Raw genomic sequence first — 11,324 nt, forward strand, 5'->3', positions numbered from 1 at the left:
TCGTCACGATCGGTAGTTCTGCTGATGTCCAAGCTGGCAACGTCCACCATCGGCACGATCTCCTTGCTCCGTCCGACATAGATTGAACTCCATGATGATCCGGCACGATCTCCCTGCTCTGTCCAACATAGATCGAACTCGACGATGGTTACAGTCCTACGTACCATTGATCAAACATGAGCATAGATCTCTCGATTTTGCTTTTGGCGAAATCCTTGATTTTGATCGTCAGCTCGATTGTGCTAAACTGCTAATTCATCTAGATCGCGCGCGGTGTATATATACTACATCAGCCCGTACACACGTCGACTTCGATGACTTTGGAAACCAAACTTGATACGTAAGATTTGACTAGTATAAACGCCCGTGCGTTGCCACGGGTTCTCAAATTTTATTTCTTAATGCGCATATATAATTCATAACTCACATGTATTTGTACTCACATGTATCTGTACTTGAGTGTAGATGTACTTGAGTGATATAGGTTTGCATATGAAGATATTAAATTAGGAGGTCATACCCTGGTGCTAAAATATTTTGTCTAAGTGCAGTAACTTAAGCTACTGAAGCATGTACTATATGAGACTGTTGTAGTAACCAATTACTGTACAATATGTACTTAGGTGTGCTTCGACTATAAAAATTGGCATAGACAATTTTATTAAATAAAAGGAGCAACCAACTATAATGAAGAGAGAACTGAGAAAAGCCCTAGTTTCAATACTTGAATCTGCAAATGTCCTACAAAGACATTTGTCATAATGCCGATTGTGAGAGCCCAACGACATTTGGTGGAAATTGATTTGCTGCGCAAAGCTTTAGTGCTTTGTATAGGGATTTTAGTGTGTCTGGTGATGGCGTTAGTGCTCCTGCACTGATTGTAATAGGATGTTTGTATAGTCCAAATGTCCTACAAAATCCGTGTGCCTCCATTTTCTCTTTGATGTGCTCTGTCATGTGTTCTGTGTTTGCCTAGATTTAAATATATGAGATAATTGAGATTTTTTTTCACATAACAGTCATATTTTTGGGCAGATTTGAAATATAAGAAAATACTGAACAATGTATGCCCAGAGCTTCGTAGTATTTGTCCAGAGCTGAATATAACAGATACATGAGCAATCCATGCATATGACTTTCATATATTGCCCAGATTTGCAATATGAGCAAATATCAAACATGTCCAGAACTATGTTATTTTTGCCCAGATTTGATATATAAGATAATATTGGGTAGTTCTTGCACATAACTGTCATTTTTTGCACAGATTTGCACTAAACAAATCAGACTGATTGAATAGTGGAAAAAATATAGCACATATCACTTGTTCAACAAGCACTGATAATGGCAGCAAAATGAGTACTACATCAGTACCAAACATAGAAAATATAACAGGTTTGACTTGGCACTTTCAAACATCACTGCACTAAACAAAATATGGAATAACTAAAACCAGTAGTCTTGACTTGGCACTTCCAGTGCCTTCTTCTCCGCAAACCAGTAGTCAAGAGAAGCACTTGTGATTTGACTTGATATATAATCTGCTCTTATGAAGGGCATTTTGCTTTCTTCACAAATTTATCAGCAGGAAAGAGATCAATAAAATCATAAGTCACAATAGGCCAACATTATTAGAAAAATCACCTCTAAAAAGTCAAGTGTTGTCCAATTTATCAGCACGAACTGCATACAATGAGCTGCAGGTCTTTTGTGCGAACTGAACCAGTTCACTATAGAGCTTGGATGAAGGAGAATCCTAGTTGAAAACCAGAGAACTGTTAACTGCTGAACAGAAAAATATCCTGATTCATAAGCAATTATTCACATAGATACATGATGCTACCGGTCTTGTCCTGAGCAAAAAAACCCCTAAATTATAATAATAGTTAAACGAAGAAAATGAAATTTGTGCTACTGCAAGAGGATGATGACATCACGGTGGCAAGCATGGCTGATACATGCACATGCAAGTTCCGTCGCAATATGCCAGTGATTTTAGAACATGCCAGAGTGATGGATATTTTTATTTGCAACTCTGTCAGAATTACAAACTGTAGCATTTTACCATGCCTACTATTTTTTTGTATTAGCAAACAGAACCCAAAATCTAAAATCAGGAAAAGTGTGTGCTTTTCCTGTAAAAATGCCTGAAGGACTCACATTACCATATCTGTAAGAGTAGGGACTTCGTTTTAGGGCCAGTTCTTTTTAGCTGGGGCTTGTGCATAAACAGCTTAAGCTCAGCTGCTTCAGAAAAACTGCGGTGAAAAATAAGCTTTGCAAAAACAACGGTCCAGTTCCTTTGGCTTCTGAAGTCTTAGCTTATTGTTGGAGTTGCGTGACTGAAATCATAAAATACCCATGACATAAAAGTATGTTCCAACTGATTGAATGTATTTTGAAATTGAAAAGCACACTACAAATTAATCTGGAGAATTTCAGTTGACCAAATTGTCATTTTCTAACATCAGCCACATCATCTCACGGTCTGAGAATAGTACCAACACAATCCATCGATGTGTGAAAACAAATCTATTCGGCTGGTTGCATTGGAGCTCAGCCGCGACCTGGCCATGGATTTCTGCAAGCTGGGTGGAGGACCTGGCCGTGGAACCTAGCGACCTGCAACAGCGGACCAGGCAGCCGACGACCACGCGCCTGAGCTCCGCGACCTGCAATGGTGGATGGGGCAGCCGTCGACCAGGCACGTGAGATCCGCGACCTGCAACGGCGGACAGGGCAACCTGCTAGGATTCGAGAGGTACGAGGAGAGGATACGTCGACCTGTGTTGTGCGGCGACCGGCGGGATCGGCGGCAGTGCGTACGCGAGGACTGGTTGGAGGGGAGACGGGCGACCAGAGGCGAGTGCGCGGGCTAGAGGAGGGCTCGTAGGTGAGGTAGGTGGAGGTGGCTCCGATTTTCTGCGCGGCCGTCGACTCGACTGGTGGCGGCGGCAGTGGAGGGTTGTGAACCCAATCTCGTCCCTGCCGGCGTGGAGTGGTCTTGTCCAACGAAACGTTACACGATGGGTGGAGTGGCATTTTTGTTGTGATATCATTTCAGTTGAGGGCTATGTACGGAATCACACATTTCACATAAAAGTAGAAGCTCGGGAAGCCACGGGAAGCGGCCCTCGGGTGGCTTGTTCCAACTACATAGAAAGGAGCGGTGGCTGAAAAACTAAGCTTAGCTTAAATATTCAGTTCTTTTTAGGTTAAGCTTAATTTTGCAGTTAAGCATCTTGAGAAGCTGAAAAGAACTGGGCCTTAATTTAATGGCCATGTTGAGCATCACAACCATGCTAATCATACAGTAGACCTTGTGGGTCAGTGCAGAAGGCTATAGAGAATACATTTGGGCGAAGTTGGTGTTCCGTTTCCTTCCTGAAAAAATATAAAAAATCAGATGAAGGATGCACATGTCCGTATCAAATTTAGAGTAAATCATAGGCAGACATCAAATACAGAGTCAAACTCAGTCAAACGGAAAAACGAGGAAAATAGCCACACACGAGCAGCCAACAATTGAATAAGTTTGAACCAAGCTTTTACTATTCTTGAAATTTTCAACTTCTGGCCTCAATCTCAACCTTTCCATATGCATATAGCAGTTTATAAATTAATATTTGGATCAGGACACGCATGCTCAGCAACAGTAGTTGCCTACAACCTAACAAATAGGAAATGAAGTAACAATTCCACAAACGAACATAACACCTAGCCAAATTACATAGAATGTAAGATATTAACAAATTTCAGATATACCTTGATTTGCAAAAATAAAGCAGTTGTCATCTCAGGATGTTATCTTGTTCCCAGGTCCTTTAAAAGGTATACTTTATACTGGTAATGGTCACAAACGCACCAATCTTGTGATGCAGCTGATAGCTGCTCGAAAAGAAAAGAAAACGGAGGAGAGGATAATTGAAGAGATAAAACACTGAACTACAACATGAGTATATATAGTTTGCGTTGAGCTAACTTAGACATGATTCTTTTAATACAACACTTCCACTTCCAGTTAATAGTGTCCCCATGCCTTGCAGCGCGCCAACGTACGGGCAGAAAAACAAAACTTTGGACGATAAAGAATTCATCAACCTAATAATGTCAGAATAAAACCATTGGATATAACATTATACTCATATTTGAAAACCTCGCATAGCTTCAATGTATAGTGTCTTAACACTGGTTTTCACACTGTAAAAAGGCCAATACAACATCATTTCTATGGAAGAAGAAAGTCTTGTGAATCAAGTTTCTATATTCTAGATCAAAAACTCACAAATCTTTTGGACCAACTTCTGCAAAATTGTAAAGATAAATGAAATGAAGAAATAAAATAAGCAATTATGCAATCTATTGGTATAAATACACAGTACAAAGCACAATTGGAGCCTTTGATTCAGGATACCACGGTTATATATAACCCACTCATAATCAATTAAGAAATTAACCATGACTCCAATCAGTATACCTACACTGGAACCCTACGTTATCACCAGGAGTGCAAAACTAAAGGAACCTGAGCCATGCACTATCTCATACCTAATAAGCAGAATGGATTGTTTGCATGATAGGTACCTGAGCCACGCAGTACTATCTCATACAATGGTATTTCAGGCCACATGCGCATCAAAACGGGTATTTTTTTATCAAAGCCTTTCTCATTTAGAAGCCCTAACTTGTATGTATATCAGTTTCACAAAAAAGATAAATTGTATCTATTTTTCAGCAATATAGTTCTTATCTGCGTTTAATATGAAAACATGGCCTGTGAAATAGGAATGTAAATTAAATTCAGAACATTCATAATTCAGTTTCATACCTTGCTCGGCGCTGTCTCCGATGTCATAGAAGCTTCCCGCTATCAGCGCCACTCTCCCATGCCGCCATCACCAACTCAGCCTCCTTCATTTTCTTGCCAAATTAGACCGCGAAAATCACTAATCCTGATAACAGACGGGATGACATGCCAATAATTAATTTATGCTAACTAAGACAGGCATCTTCAAGTATTCAAACATAATCGTCAATGGGTAAAAGTAGAATTACAAATTACGCAAGGGTAAACTATTGGAGATTGTCAACGGAGTATGAATGAATCATCTAGTGAAATTAAAAATATGTTAAGTTCATGCGTTTACCCTTGCGGAAAATATCTTTGTAGGCATAAACATAAACATTTGGTGGTCAGAAAACGCGGAAATCCTCCTCTTAATTTCTCTAGACTGGAACGCTAACTCTAGGTTCAGATCCGGAAGAGTATATACAGATTGCTAAAAAAGCTACTACTTCTATACTTCATCAAAAAATATCTTTCTTGTTCGATATCTAAGCTGTATGTGAGTCAGTACATGCGTTTGTGTATTGTGTTCAGCCAGTGTACAGGCAGGCATTGGTCTGGCATCCGCCACTTGCAGATGTTAAGTTCAGCAATTAGCATGATGCAAACGTAAAAGAACCTATCTTCCAAGCTAATCTATGACAAATAAATTTCCAGTGTCGATTCATCAAATTCTACAAGGACGTGAACCCATCCTGTAACACATTTTTTGTGTGGTTCTTTTACTTCAACATTCTTTTGCCATCCAAACCTCTCGTACAAGGCAGCAAATAGGAGAGAACAAATATGCTTAGGCATGCGTCTGTTATTCTGGTCTGACACTTCCCTTGTGCTGAAATACTGTCATTAATGGTATGCAAGTATATACCAAAACAATCATGCATCAAATGACCAACGGTGGAAACATTGTATATATAGTAGATTCAGATCATGCTGCGATAAATTATGGACATGTATAAGTTTACCTCGGAAGAAAATGCTGAGGTGTGAGACAAACCTTCAAGAATAGGAAAAAGCGGCACTGCAGGAGCAGGGCGTCGATGGGCATCTGGCTGCGCGAGCTAGCCCCGCTTCTCTTCTCCTCCCGCTCGTCCTTCCCTTCTCCCAGCGACGCGGTGACGCCTTCATTGACCAGCTCGCCGCCGCGTGCCTAGCTACGGCTCAGGCATGAACTGCAGAGATAATATTATGTACACCACGGTCCACGGGCGTCTTGCCGATGAGGTGCCCTCTACGACGAATTGCTCTTGTAAAGGAACATGAAAATGGCCATCATCAGAAAATGCTTTCAACGAAACCGAAGAAGCTGAAAATTTAGTTCTACATTAATTTTATAAATAAGAATTTGTTAGAGGGAATATTTTTTACACATTGTTCCTTTCTTTCTATTTCGATACGGAGGTATGAATGGACAGCAGGACTTAACAGTTAATGAAAATACATGTGCCATGCTATTATTTCAGCAGAAGAGTAACTTATTTCTCGAATATTGATGCCCAGCTGGACCTGAACGAAGTAATGATCTGCTCTCATCATACTTTGGCTTCTCAAATTCTAAGGATTTCTCTGTAATGAAGCATATATTTGTGTTAATCAATAACATGTTATGGTACAGGTTGCTATCACATAACTAAAGAATCTGGCCAGGGCATAAATGGACGTATTTAGGCACAATGGTCATGATTGCATTTCTTCTAGGGGGAACTAAGAACCCTCTGCTTGCATGTTTCAATGGTTCATTTGCACTAATGGATGGGACTGCAGAAACATTTATGCGACATAGGGTATCATGGACAAACATCTGTACACAGTTCTTGAGAATATAGCAGCAAATTATAGGAGATGGGAGTTACTTTGCTGCGTGTTATGGCATGTAGCGACGCCCAGGAACTCGAACGGTGTCGGGGAGGTCAACCGTTGTGGCACCAGTCCAACGTAGTTTAGATCCTCCACTCGGCAGCCACGCCGACAACAGCAGCTACCCGATCCGCTTCAAACTGCCGTCGGCTATTCTGCTCCTCCGGTGCATCAAAAAATATTGATTAGTTGATTGGGGCAAAAGTGATTCTGAATTGCAGCATGGTCCGAATTTGGAAGCTGGGGAGAAATTCAATCCGTCTCAGGGGAGGTGGCTAGGGAGAGGATGGATTGGATCGCCATCTTGAGCAGCCGCATGGTCCGAGGAGATTGCCCCCATCCAGTAGCCGTGGCCGCCCTAGCTTTGTCTCCATCGTGTGCGTCGGCGGATCCGACGCAGGGAGCTTGAGCAACCGGTGCCGCCCAAAAGTCCAGATTGCTGGCGCCGCCCCGACCTGGCCCCTGTCCTCCGCGACCCGCGGCTGCACGAGATAGGGAGGGACGGCCTCCTTCTCCACGCTACTGTAGGAACAAGCGGCGGAGGGTGGTCGGCGGCTCGGGTTGTGGAATCCGCGTAGGGGAGGAGGATGACGAGGTGAGGGGCGAGGGTTTCAGGCGATGGGTTCACGTTCCGTGAGGAGGTAGCTGGGCCTCGACCGAGTTGAGCCCGTGCGAAACCAAAAAATGTTTGACGAAGCGAACGACCAAAGCTCAGGTGGGAAGGACGACCAAAGTTTGACGTATTGTGGATGGCAGAATAAGGGACCACTTTAGTCTTTTTAAGTAGTAGAGATAGAGATGATGCAGCAAATACATGATTCTCCAAAATTAAATGGTCTTCAGAGAAAATGTGAACCATGTACTTGAGTGTCGAAATGGTAAACCGTTTAGAAAAAATAGTTAAATTAAGCGATAGAACTGCACTGTATACTCTATAGGAAATAGTATCTTAAAGTGAAGATAAAAACTAAGAGGTGCGGTGGAGATTGATGAAAAACATCAGGAACTTATGATGCCCCAATCAGAGTAACCAGAGTGGAAGGCAAAAGAAAATAAGTTCCAATAGTCTGTTGCGCAATACTGTGAATTGAAACGACTCACTGCCAAGAAGAAATATATTTGAAGAGAATTAAGGATAGAACCTACCTGAGTGAATTACCATCAAGAAAGGAAGCAGGAGCTCACGTCCACCTTTTAATTGATCGCCACCATCCAGCAACAACTGAAAAGATCCAGGAAAAATAAATGCACATAGGTAGTTAGGCACCAAAGCATATGTAAGGCAGCTAGAAAATAAATCGAGGAACTTATCTAACACCTACTCTACAAAACTAATCAAGACAAGTATGAGCTATGAAACAAAATAGGGAGGTGTTGAAGCATGGCCTAGCCTACATTACTGCTGTCAAATTAAACATGATCGCTTATGCAGGATCATACATATGAAGCCGCAGTTATATATCCCATGAAAACAATCTCAAATCCAAGCAACGGATATATCAAGTATCATTGGAAAAAACACAGAGAATAGCACAAGAAGATTATGTTTTACCAAGCTTTCCTACGATGATAGGTTCCTTCTCCTATACATAAGACTGCTGATTTTGAATAGTGCTGCTAGCAATTATCCATGGAATACTGATAGATTAAAGTAACAATATGAATCAATCAACTATACTGAAATGGTTGCGTGCAGCATGATGGTTTAAAAATTCCAATCAATTCAGGGAGCATTGGCTTTGAGGGAGACATGCTACAAGGGACAAAATAGCTCATGTAATATCCTGGGAACCTAGAAACGAAGAACAAGACACACCATGTATAAAAGGAGAAAAATTACCGAGGATAACTCCTAGCAGCTTATATTATTCTTTATACATTTGGTAGCCACATAAATTTCAGGCATGCCAAGAACCTTTGTTAATCTCTGGCTTCCTTTTCTTGCCCAATAGTAACTTTTGGTTCCTTCAGACTACTACTTCCAATGTGTATCAGCTTTCATGTTAGGTTGCCTTCTGAAAGAATATTCATGTGTAGAATCTTAGAGATATCATGATCAGAGAACATTAACGAACATTAACTGTTGTGGCAGATAGCATTTTTTAGCATGATAGGAAATTAGAGAGGTGTTGCAAAAGCATAAACCACCACATTAATTTAGAGGTTCTAACTTACACGATTGTTCCATGCCCCATGAGGAAAAATGTTGAACCACTATCAAATGAAAGGTACTGCACCTCTTCTTCTTGTGCCTATCTGTTGCTTCACTCAGTCCACCAACCTACAAGAAATAAATAGAATCAAAATTGGTTCCAGTCAAAGCAGTGATCAAACCCACAAAATATGTGCCAAGCTCACTTTATAGAAAGGAAAGTTGCACAGTTGACTGACTATATAGAACATTTAAGTGCAGCATTAGTGTGCTCCAACTCAATACCCTGTATAGAAATTAAGCTAAAAAATGAGTGCAAATCAAGAGGGTGATAACATTAAGACTTATTAACAGGTATATAGATGTTCACAGAATCTTTCCCAATAAGAAAATCCAGAAACCTTCTATAGAAGTAGCAACATTAAGATCTCTAAATAAGCCAGGTTGTCTAAAAACTCACGGAGACCATGCTTGTTGCTTGCATGGAGAGCTCCGAGTTTGCTTCTCAACTGGTGCATCACAGGCTTAGAAGCGCATCGGACAGTATGGTATGTGCGATTAGGAGACTGAAGTTTTCATATATGGAGTAGCACTACTATGAGACTTGACGAGAAATTATTCATGTCAATCCACTCGCTGATTACCTTTGTTGTTCTACTTAAAACCAATCTACATGCATTCAACAAATTAGTATAGAAGCGTCAATCTACTTGAACACATATATTAGGTTTAATATTTTATTTAAGCTAGCTTGCATAAGCATAATTTTTAAACAAAATAACTTTCAGAGAATTACCAAATTAATGATGTTCTCATGAGAAATCGATCAAACAGGTGTTGGGCATTCCAGGTGTGAGTGAAAAATACTGCAGCTATGGCGACCACCAAGGCCCTGTAACCACATACAAAAAAATGAAGTTCATGGAATTTTTTTGTTCCTCCCATTGCATGGAAATTGCAAGTTTATCACGAATTCAGGATCCATCACGAAGAAAGAAGCGGGAAGGGCCATAATGGTGTACCTGAGCTGCTCTTCTTTCCCTTTCCATCAACATCTCTGCTTCCTCCTCTTCCTGACGGTCTGCACACACCACAATCGCATGAGCCCCATGGAATCCAAAAGCGAGACGATAGTGCCATGAAAACCGCAAAGAATGGGGAAAAGGACAAGGTAAAACTCACCTCTTAATCGCGGTTGCCGCAGCCTAGGCAGCGTTGTGGATGTCCAGCTGTGAGCGCTTCGCCGGCGAGCTGCACTCCTCGTCGCCGCTGGACGGAGGTCCAAGATCTACTCCCCCACGCCTTCTGCTTGGCAGTCAACCGCGCCTCTTCATCCCGCTTGTCAACACCCGGTTTTTTTAAGTCCGAATGCCTATTATGTCATACATCGCAATCCCAGGAATATTGTTGTTGCGAGGCATAATAGTTAAGTATCACAGTCATCATTCATTACAAACCATAAGTCTTACAAATTTGGAATCACATGATCCATATTACACGAATAGTTGATCTATTGATCAACGAACACACACAAGTTCATAGTTCAACATAGCGGAAGCGTAAGATACAAGGACTCTCTAGTCCACAGGCCAACGCTTGACGTCGGAAGGCGCTTAGTTGTCGTAGGCGTCCTGCTGGTCATCTCCTTGGTCATCTTCATACTCTGGCCATTTGAATAGCCAGGGACAAAGCCGTGAGTACGTTGAGTACTCGCAAACTAATACTAATGTAAGTGATAGACATTCTAGTATGGTTTGCTAAGCTCTAGTTTATTTGCATAAAGCTAGTTTTAGTTTACAAAGTTTGAGAAAAGCTTATTCAAGAGCTAATTAACTCAAGTGGGAACATTAGTGTCATTCCCACCATTCAAGTGGTGATTTCAATTAAATCCACCACAAGTCATTTCACCATCATCTTTCAACATCATTTTCAAAGATATGATATTGGAAACTGTATGGCCTTTCCAACCGTCCGTAACCGTGGACGCGGCTATTCGAATAGGTTTACACTCTGCAGAGGTTGCACACTTGTGCCACAACATTTGATTTCATCCGTCGGGATTTCCCCGAATCATCGTAACACAGTACGCGGATCATCAACCATAACCTTTCACTTACGAATCCTAGTATGAGCACCTCTCCCCATGAGCTTGGCCTCCCAGTGAAGACCAACTGTCAACCTGGGAACTGCACAGGGCTTGGGCCGGACATTCACCTCATTTCGCATCATATCATATCATTTCTTTTGTGGTAGAGGCAGCTTTCGGCATAAACCCGATGACGCTTGTTTAGAGGGAACCCATACTAAGACGCATAAACTTCCAGTTAAGCCCTACCCATAATCAGGTATTGTGGGGGTACTTAATAATTGGAAAGGTATCGCATTCAAACCAACACCATTGTTTTATCAAAAATCACCATCTTCTCTTGTTCACATTCACCTTCATAAATCATTCTATGGAATGCATCA

At 41.4% G+C, this 11,324-nt stretch overlaps 2 long non-coding RNA genes across 4 annotated transcripts; both read right to left on the reverse strand.

Moving 5' to 3' along the window:
* Nucleotides 1–1,289: 1,289 nt before the first annotated feature.
* LOC127298574 (uncharacterized) lies at nucleotides 1,290–2,195 on the reverse strand. The gene is made up of 2 exons (XR_007849878.2): nucleotides 2,166–2,195; nucleotides 1,290–1,756 (listed from the first exon to the last, which is right to left on the reverse strand). It is a non-coding gene; the product is annotated as an uncharacterized lncRNA (long non-coding RNA).
* Nucleotides 2,196–3,210: 1,015 nt separating this feature from the next.
* Nucleotides 3,211–9,953, reverse strand: LOC127298579 (uncharacterized). 3 transcript variants are annotated; one of them, XR_011756685.1, is made up of 10 exons: nucleotides 9,878–9,953; nucleotides 9,652–9,747; nucleotides 9,316–9,524; nucleotides 9,062–9,141; nucleotides 8,879–8,984; nucleotides 8,619–8,718; nucleotides 5,844–7,925; nucleotides 4,829–4,952; nucleotides 3,766–3,888; nucleotides 3,211–3,384 (listed from the first exon to the last, which is right to left on the reverse strand). It is a non-coding gene; the product is annotated as an uncharacterized lncRNA (long non-coding RNA). The 3 variants fall into 3 exon arrangements; XR_011756686.1 differs by lacking the exon at nucleotides 9,316–9,524 and having other exon boundaries at nucleotides 3,212–3,384; nucleotides 8,544–8,718; XR_011756687.1 differs by lacking the exons at nucleotides 3,766–3,888; nucleotides 9,316–9,524 and having other exon boundaries at nucleotides 3,212–3,384.
* Between the last annotated feature and the right edge of the window lie 1,371 nt (nucleotides 9,954–11,324).

Source organism: Lolium perenne, chromosome 1 (genome assembly GCF_019359855.2).
Source record: "Lolium perenne isolate Kyuss_39 chromosome 1, Kyuss_2.0, whole genome shotgun sequence".
Lineage (NCBI taxonomy): Eukaryota > Viridiplantae > Streptophyta > Magnoliopsida > Poales > Poaceae > Lolium > Lolium perenne.